The sequence below is a fragment of the Gracilinanus agilis genome, chromosome 6 (genome assembly GCF_016433145.1).
Source record: "Gracilinanus agilis isolate LMUSP501 chromosome 6, AgileGrace, whole genome shotgun sequence".
Lineage (NCBI taxonomy): Eukaryota > Metazoa > Chordata > Mammalia > Didelphimorphia > Didelphidae > Gracilinanus > Gracilinanus agilis.
In genome coordinates, this window is record NC_058135.1 from 238,234,296 (window position 1) to 238,243,294 (window position 8,999).

The following is an 8,999-nucleotide window of genomic DNA, read 5'->3' on the forward strand; positions in this document are numbered from 1 at the left end:
TATAAATTGCAAATAATATAAATATATTTCAATTTGGAAAAAAGTTTACATAAATATTGGGATACTTTGGGAACTCTCTTGCTTAACCATATTACTGAACAAAAGTGATGCCACTTAGGCACATTCTCTTCAATGTGTATTTGGAGATAGGAATTCAGCACTTACTATTTTTTTTAATGATCTCATGTTAAGACCTGGTCACCTAAGCGTAAACAATGTAGAATGAATTCACCATATGTAATTCTGATACTAGCTCTAGCAAGTCAGTGGTTTTAAGAACTATGGAACACATACCTTCACTCACTCTCTTAGAAGGGCTGCTGCATTACCGTCTGATGACTTCTTGGCAGGCAGGATTAAAGAAGAATGTCAAACAAGTTTTACAAACTGGAGTGAATTGCCAGTGTTTCCTTTAAATACATCAAGAAACAGAAATACAGGAAGAAATAACAGAAAGACACGGCTTCGAAATTATTCCTTGCAAATCTTTCTGCAAATTTTTTGTTTTTATTTGTGATTTATGCACTTGTTTGATTCATACACTTACAATACTAACTAGCAATCTGCCACAAAGCATGAAAGCACAATATGCCCATTATTTCTTAGAGGTCTGCATTTTTCAAGTTTTAATATTTATTTTTCTATATCCAAACTGTCAGCAGTTCTTGAACTAAAAAAAATACATATGAAGTAACTATATTCTAAAAATCCAGATGCCTATAACAACCATGTTATTAGGGGGAAAGGAATTTTCCAAAAAGGAAAAAAGCAAACAAGTTTACTTGGAGGGAATGTGACTCAAGTCCTTGAATTAAAAAATAAATAACAACACAAAATCCCCAAACTTTCCTCAGTGAAGCTGGTCATTATGGAATTTCCAGAAAACTCTTTCTTCAACCAAAGGAATCTTAAAACCCCATTCCAAATATTAAAAAACCTACAGCTACCAGGATGCCATGAAGTGGCAATCAGCAGTCAAGAGAGAAAGGATGTGTGGAGATAGATCTTGTAGCATAGCATCTTTAGCTGTTGTTGATCAGTAAAAACCACTGGTGTATCAGAAGTGTTATTAAAGGTAAGAATGGGAAAGCATTGAAAATATTACCTGCCTGTATGTGAGAGGGCTTTCATGGCTAGGAAATTTCCTAACCAGCACATAAATTCCAGGCCATCTCCCTTTCTCTTTCTTTTTTTCAATGTTAAAAATAACTGAATTAAAAAGAAATTCTACAAGTAGACATAGTCAGAATAGGAAGTTACGTGGCAAGGATTACATATACAAAAAAACCATTAATACAATGCTATTGATTCAGTAGTACTCCAAGAAGCTAGAAAACCTGTTAATTTTGAAAATGTTAGCAAAATACTGCACTTTTTAATAAACCATCTATTTATAAGACCATAGTTTGAATTTTTCCTTTTCCTCCTCTTCCTCCTCTTCTTCTTCTCCTCCTCTTCCTGTCCTCCTTTTTTTAGGGCATGTTACAATTGGAGAATTTCATATCAAGCCTTAAACCTTTTACATTTCTTCTCTGCTCTTATAGCTGAGTATTTTGTACCAGTTAGTTTTGGTGGGAGTGACTGGTAGCTTCTGGCTCAAGGCCTTGAATATGGTGTCTGGCATTGTCTGATAGTTCTCACTAATTGTGGTCTAATACTCATTTGTGGTATGATCTATGATTTTAATAAATTTCCCTGGCAGTTTTATACATCATCGGTAAGGATTATTGAATCCTGTACATCCGTGTGACTAACCAAGTGAACACTGCCATCTTCATAGTAATGAACTTGAATTGTTAACATTCCAATCACCTGAACAATAGGCAGCATGAGGTAAACTTTCATTCTGATCTCCAAAGACCATTCAGAAAATTTTAGGCTGAAATCGGTGGCTCTCAATACAAGCAATAATGGTCTTCTGCCCATTATAATTTTAGCATAAACAGCATTGGAGTTGTTGGAATAATGATTTTTCACAAAGGCCTTTAATGTGCTGTCACAGAATTCTCTCCAAGACTTCAGAGTTCTATCTGTGTCCTCAGGTTGGCGGTCACTTGCTTTTTTCCATAAGTGATCAAACCTAAAGGGAACTTTATTTCTTGTATCTAAAAATCTGCCACTACCCAGGCCACCATATTCTGGAATGAAGACTTGGTCACCATAGCCTTCTCTCTTCACTGGAGTGAACGGATCTATATTATACTGAGCAAATGCAAAAGCTGCCCTTCCCCTGAGAAGATTCTCATGGTTATGTAGTAATTAGGGATCACTAGATACTTTATTAAATTCTCCTGGGGGAGCATAAGTGATGAACTTGGTAGCTATCTGTTCCTTTTCTTCATCCAATAACTGATTGTTAAATTGGCCAGCTTGGGCTCTCCTCCATCATTTTTTACAGCATAACTCTATCACACTCATACACTATAAATTTTTCAGCTATTCTCTAATATAACAGTATCCCCTAAATTTCTAATTATTTGTCAGCACAAAAAGAGATGCTGTAAATATTTTTTTTCTTTGAATTCTAAAAATTCTTTCTTTGATCTCTTTGGGCAATAGACCTAGTTAACATGTTGCCTGGTCAAGGAATATGTACATTTTTAAAAAAAATTTTTTTAAACCCTTAACTTCTGTGTATTGACTTATAGGTGGAAGAGTGGTAAGGGTAGGCAATGGGGGTCAAGTGACTTGCCCAGGGTCACACAGCTAGGAAGTGTCTGAGGCTGGATTTGAACCTAGGACCTCCTGTCTCTAGGCCTGGCTCTCAATCCACTGAGCTACCCAGCTGCCCTGGAATATGCACATTTTAATAGCTTTTAGTTCATAGTCCCAAATTACTTTTCCAGAATGGTTGGACAAGTTCACAACTGTCCAGCTGTCACTTTTCTTTCTTGTCATCCTAGCTAGCCTGGTGTGTGTGAGGTAGTACCTCAGAGTTGAAAAAAAATTGCATTTCTCTAATCATTAATGATTCTGAGCATATTTTCATATAGCAATTGGTAGTTTCGATTTCTTTCTCTGAAAATTGCCTTTGAGCATTTAGTAGTTGGAGAAATGGATCTTTCTCTTGTAAACTTGACTCATTTCCCCATGTAGATATCTTAGAAATGAGTTTTTTTTATCAGAGAAATTTGTGGTAAAGATTTTCCTCTCAGTTTCCCTTTTTTGTTTTTTTTGTTTTAATTTTAACTACATTGATTTTTTTTTAATACAAAAACTTTTAGGATTTCAAAGGCTTCTCTCCAAGATTTCAGGGCTCCATCTATGTCCTCAAGTCTCTTATTTCTTTCTTCCCTTAAGTGATCAAACTTAAAAGAAACTATTTCCTGGATCTAAAACTCTGTCTATATAATATGTAATCAAAACGATCCATTTTGCTTCCTGGTACCTTTCTATTTGGTCATGAAGTCTTTCCCTATCCAAAGATCTGACAGGGTCATTTCTTTCCTGCTCTACTAATTTGCTTATAATGTTATCTTTTATGTTTAAATTATATACCCGTTTTGAGCTTATCATGGTATATGGTATGAGATATTGCAGTTTCTGCCGTTCTGCTTTCCATTTTCCTCAGCATTTTTTGTTGATGCTGAATTCTTGCCCCAGGAGCTGGGATCTTTGGATGTAATAGTCTAAGTTATTGTGTTCATTTGCTTATGTTGTGTACCTAATCTGTCCAACTGATCAACCACTCTATTTTTCTTTATTTTATTTTTCAACTCTTCCCTTTTGTCTTAGAATTGATACTAAGTATTGACTCTAAGGCAGAAAAGTGGTAAGGACTAGGCAATGTGAATTATGACTTGCCCAAGCTAGTCACATAGGTAGGAAATGTCTGAGTAAAGATTTGAACCCAGGACCTCTTGTCTCTAGTCCTGGCTCTCTATCCAATGTGCCACCTAGGTGACCCTTCTTCAACCACTATATTTCATACTCAGTACCAAAACTGTTTTTGACAATTATAATTTTGTAGTACAGTTTGGGATCTGGTACTGGGAGGCTCTCTTCTTTCCCATTTCCCCCCCAATGACTTCCTTGACTTTCTTCATATTTTTGACCTTTTATTCCCCCAGTTAAATATGTTTTTCCCCCTAACTCTATAAATTAAATTTTTTTTGTAACTTGATTGGTATAGTACTTAATTAGTATTTTTTTATTTTATAAAAAACCTGCAGAGATTAAAGGGCCAGAGTTAGTGGCAGACCTGGGATTAGGACCCAGGCCCTCTGGCTCCAAAATCTACATTTTTCCAACTATACCATATGGTTTCCCAAAGCTCTCTTCTCTCTCTATGCTCTCTCCTTTGCCAGTCTCAATACTACACTGGGTTACTTGCCATTCTTTGCTCATGACACTCTATCTCTTGATTGTGTCCTTGAACTGGCTTTCCCCAGGGCTTGGAATGTTCTTCTTCTTTACTTCTTATTTCTAAGTTCAACACTGTTCTTATACCACATTGTCTCTAGTTCAGTGTTTGTTAAATGAACAATGGAATCAATAATGAAGAATGGATTGGAGAAGGGACAGATTGGAGGCAGAGATACCAATTAGGAAGCTCTTACAATATTCTAGCTGAGATGCCTTAACTAGGGCAGTGATCTGTGAGTAAAGAGAAGGAAATGCCTGTGAGACATGTGGAGGGAAGGTTCAAAAGACAGGGCAACTGGAGAAGTTTGGAGGTGGGGTGGGCTTTGGGAAGAAGATAACAAATTCCATTTGGGACATGTTCCATCCATGAGAGTACCAATCTGGTCTTGTCTTGTCATGCCCTGTCCTTAGTCTAGCTCAGTGGTTCCCAAAGTGGATGCCACCGCCCCCTGGTGGGTGCTACAGTGATCCAGGGAAGTGCTGATGGCCACAGGTGCATTTATCTTTCCTATTAATTGCTATTGAAATTAAAAAAATCAATTTCCAGGGGGCTAAGTAATATTTTTTCTGGAAAGGGGGTGATAGGTCAAAAAAGTTTGGGAACCACTGGTCTAGCTGCACCTTTCTGTTTTTTCTTTCTTTTTTTGGTCTTCCTATCCAACATAGCCAGAAAAGTGCCTTTCATCGTTCTTAGCATTTATCATTATCCTTAGCTACTTTTGGAATACTTGGACCCCCAAAATGTACTTGTATATGTTGCGGAGATGTAAGTCAAATCAAAAATTTCAAGAAAACATGGAAGTTTAGCAGGTTCATTATGAGTCAAAGACATGCCTTGCTAACCAAAAAATGATGTTAAGGAATCAGGCTACATTCAGAGAGACAGAAGATCTAGAACAAAGGAGAGAATAGCCCCCCTGCCCTCTACCCTGGTCAGACTGTGTTGTGCCCTTTTAGAAAGGACATTGACAAATTATATGATAATCAACTGTGAAGGACTAAACTATTATTAGCAAAGCAAGTTTCCAATAACCATGAGGGATTCAGGATGAAAATGCTACCCAGAGCCAAAGAAGAAACTGTTGAAGTGTGAGTGCAGATCAAAATGTGCCAGCGTTCACTTCATTTCCTTCAGGAATTTTTTATTGTATGTGATATGTATCTTATAACTCAACATGGGGAATATGGAGAGGTGCATTGCAAGAAAACACTGGTATAACCTATATGAGACTATTTGCTGCCTCAGGGAGGAGGGTGGGGAAGGGAAGAAGGGAGAATATTGGATTCCTAAAATGTCAGAAAAACAATTGTCAAAAATTGTTTCTATGGGTAACTGGGAAAAATTAATTAATTAATTGCTTTAAAAGAGAGAAAGAAAGGAAGAAAGAAAGAAAGAAAGAAAGAAAGAAAGAAAGAAAGAAAGAAAGAACATTGACAAGTCAGGGCAGGGTCAGGTCGTAGTTACTGGAATGATCAGAGCACAGAGGGGTCATTTGGAGGAACCAGGCTATTTTTATCCTGGAGAAGAGAAGGCTTAGGGGGAAGCCAAATTCTTCAAGTATTTGGAGAACTGGCATGTTCTGTTTGGCCCCAGAAGACAGTACAAGGAGCTATAGAGAAGGGGAAGAAAGGTAGATTTAGGTTCTGTTTAACAGAAAAATTGCCCATAGTTAGAAATGACCCAAAATAGGATGGAGTTAGGAGGTGGGAGTTCTCCTTTACTGGAGACCTTTGAGCAGAGGCTGGATGACTATCTATCTATCTATCTATCTATCTATCTATCTATCTATCTTTCTTTCTTTCTTTCTTTCTTTTTTCTTTCTTTCTTTCTATCGTCTATCTATCCATTATATCTACATATATCTATATAATCTATAATATAATAATATATGTTATATATTGTAATATATAACATATCTACATATATTATATAATAGATATATAATAAATAGATAGATATCAATCGATAGATATAGATATGTTAATATAGATTAATATTTTAAAAACTCTTACCTTCTGTCTTAGAAGGAATACTATGTATTGGTTCCAAGGCAGAAGAGTGGTAAGGGCTAGGCAATGGGGGTTCAGTGACTTGTCCAGGGCTACACAACTAGGAAGACTCTGAGGCCAATTTGAATCCAGGATCTTCTGTCTCTAGGCCTGGCTCTCAATCCATTGAGCCACCTAGCTGTCTCCTGCCCAGGGATATTTTATTTTAATTTTTATTATTTAAAAATATTTTAAAAATATTTAAAAATATTTTTCCATGTTTCCATGATTCATTTTCATTCCCTCTCCCCTCCCAGAGTCAGGGATATTTTAAAAGATTCTTGGTTGGGAACAGTTTGGACTCAATGTCCCTTCTAAATAAATCTGAGATTCTTCCAATAAAGGTGTTGTTTCTGTCTTCCCAGAATTTAGACCCAGCCTTGCCTTGCCACGTTGCTGCTAGCCTCCCCAAACCAAATGCCCTTTTCTTTCTTTGTTTAAGGCTGGGAATTCCATGGCCTTCACCAAATTTTAAGGCTTCTGACTCTCTATTTTCTTTACTGGTTCTTCTTCGTTGGAATGGTCCCGTGCTCTGCCCTTGGCCATTTTTTGTCTCTAAGCTGTCATTAACTCCCTCAGCTTTGGTTATCGTTATATAATTGCCTCTCCGATTTTATTTATGTCTCCTTCTCCAGGCTTTCCCCAGGTTTAGGCATTCGGCACCAACTACCTATTAGAGGTCTCCATTTAACACCTCAGACTCAATACCCCCCAAACTGAGCTCATTATCTTCTCTTTGAACCTGAGCCTTTTCCTAACAATGGCATTACCATTCTTTTTGTCTACTGGGCTGGAAATTGCGGTCATCTTGGGATGCCTCCTTCTTCTTCATTCCTCCTGCGGAGAGAAAAATGAATAGGACTCCCAGACAGAGCCTTGGGGGACAGCCACAGTTAGTGGGAACGACAGCGATAAAGAAATAGCCAAGGCAATAATCAGAGAACCAGTGCCATAAAAGCTCCAGGGGACGGTCAGCCATGTTAAAGGCTGAAGAGGGGTCAAGAAGGGCTCTTTGGTCTTTGATTTTGATGGGTTCAAAGTCAGTGGGAACCTTAGGGAGGCCAGTTTCAGTTGAGCCAAAAGGCTGGACGCTAGACTACAGAGGATTTAAAAGAATGAGTGGAGAGGAAGTGGAGGCACTAAGAATGAGCCTTCTAGGAGGTCGGGGAGTGGAGGAGACCTAGGGCAGGAAGTCAGAAGCCCCCCGGGTTTGGTAGGAAGAGCCGTTATCGAGGAAAACCACCAAAGTCGCCCCTTGGTCACCATCCTGGGAAGCCCCGCTGGGCGCAGAGCAATGGACCAGAGAGACGATGACTTCCTGTCTGGCCTCCTTCCTCCAGGGCTTCCCTGCTCCTCGCCGAGCAGCATCCCCTCCCTCCTCTCCTTCGGGGCTGCTGCTGGCCCCCAGCCCCCATTTGGTGGAGGCAGGGCAGGGAAACTCGGACTCTCTGAGTTCTCAGCCGGGGCAGCCACATCCCTTGCTGCTCCCAGGGGTCAGGCAAGTCAACAGTGCTGGGAATAGGCTGTGGCTCTCCTTTCTCTCGCTGCGCAGAGACGACACAGGTCTCTTCCGCCTGGTGTTTGCCTTGAGTGACTTCCATGGTAAACAAGGAAGGCTGCCGGTCTGGTCTGGTGCGATTGTCAAATGGTTCACCACCAGCTCTGGGTGGGGGCGCTTCCTCCCCTTCCACTCACAACCCGCCTGTTTAGGCGAACAGACAAAAGACCCCGAGAGGTTAAGAACTCTAGGATCCAGGGAGGAGTTGTGGGACAAAACTGATCAGGGTGGAGGCTTCTGGAGAACCCTGCTGGCTACTTCTGCCATCTCCTTCTCACAAGGCAGGGATGGGAACAAGCATTTATTAGGCGCCTACTATATGCCTATAAATAGTGCTAAGCACTTTATCTCCTTTGATTCTTCCTACATCTCTGGGAGGGGAGTTCTAGGATTAAATCCTAAAAATTAAATAAATTATGAAATAATAAAATAAATGATTAAATCCTAAAAGTGAAATGTTATTAAATTATAAATATAATTCATTATTAAATATTAAATAAATATAAATATAAAATATAATTATGTTATACAAAATTAAAAGTATAGTTAAGGAAACTGAGGCAGAGGTTGTGACTTTCCCTGGGTCAGCTAATAAGTGTCTGAGGTCAGTTCTGAATTCAAGTCTTCCTGATTCCTCTATCTACTGGAACATGAATGGGAGTTCTCACTGAGACTAACTCTGGCAGCTCTGCTCTTCTCTGTCCTGGAGCCGATAATCCGGATTATCCATACATTCTGTGAGCTTTTCCAAAGAAGAGACGAATTTTGCTATGGTGTTTCAGAAGGGGAGCTGGTATGGAACCCTGGGAAATGACAGGTGCTCAACTTCTCCACGAAGTCTGCTTGGGGTGACTTGGGCTGAGATTGTTCAGTTCCAATTGGTTTTACCCCTAGGTTAGCTAACAGCCTCTTAGTTCAGGCTCTGAAACTCCCAGAAGATGCAAAGTAATTGGTCTATGGAACCGAGGGGTACAATTACAGCCCACATAGCTGAGGAGGGGCCCATTCATCACTGGCCAGTGGCAGA

At 39.4% G+C, this 8,999-nt stretch overlaps 1 pseudogene; it reads right to left on the minus strand.

The window, feature by feature from the left end:
- Positions 1-1,519: 1,519 nt before the first annotated feature.
- LOC123252530 lies at positions 1,520-7,393 on the minus strand (annotated as a pseudogene).
- Positions 7,394-8,999: the final 1,606 nt, after the last annotated feature.